Below are 659 nucleotides of genomic sequence, written 5' to 3'. Positions count from 1 at the left end.
TGAATTACTAGAACCTCCAGCTGAAGAATCTACTTTCATGCTTAGCTTGTCCATTTTCCTTTTCAAAGCATCAAACTTAGCATTTATCATATTCATGGCATCAAGCTCAAACATACCAGCTGGTTTCTTGATTTCATTCCTCTCATAGCTCCATTGGTAGTTGTTATAAGCAATTTTATTAAGACCAGAAAAAGCTTCATCTTCAGATTTCTCCATAAGATTACCTCCAGAAGATGCATCAATTGTACTTCTAATAGCTGGTGAAACTCCATTGTAAAAGTGTTGAATAAGCATCCACTTAGGAATCCCATGATGCGGACATCTCCTTTGCAAATCCTTGTACCTCTCCCATGCTTCATACAAGCTCTCATCATCTCTAGGTTTGAAAGAAGTCAGCTCATTTCTTAGCTTAGCTGTCTTGCTTGGTGGAAAATATTGAGCCAGAAAAGCTTGAGAAAGTTCATCCCATGTTGTGATAGAACCCAGTGGCAAAGAATGTAACCACTCTCTAGCTCGGTCCTTCAGAGAAAAAGGAAATAATCTGAGTCGAATTGCATCATCAGAAACTCCATTTATCTTCAACATATCACTGATCTCAAGAAAATGTGCTAGATGCACATGTGGACTTTCACTTGGATTTCCTCCAAATTGTGATTGTT

General features: G+C 38.2%; 1 non-coding gene across 1 annotated transcript; it reads left to right on the top strand.

Moving 5' to 3' along the window:
* Positions 1-304: 304 nt before the first annotated feature.
* On the top strand, positions 305-411 carry LOC131170176 (small nucleolar RNA R71). Its single transcript, XR_009141113.1, has one exon. It is a non-coding gene; the product is annotated as a small nucleolar RNA R71 (small nucleolar RNA).
* Positions 412-659: the final 248 nt, after the last annotated feature.

The sequence above is a fragment of the Hevea brasiliensis genome, chromosome 10 (genome assembly GCF_030052815.1).
Source record: "Hevea brasiliensis isolate MT/VB/25A 57/8 chromosome 10, ASM3005281v1, whole genome shotgun sequence".
NCBI classification, from domain to species: domain Eukaryota; kingdom Viridiplantae; phylum Streptophyta; class Magnoliopsida; order Malpighiales; family Euphorbiaceae; genus Hevea; species Hevea brasiliensis.
The sequence above is the reverse complement of the archived record's forward strand: the minus strand, read 5'-3'. Positions and strand labels throughout refer to the sequence as shown.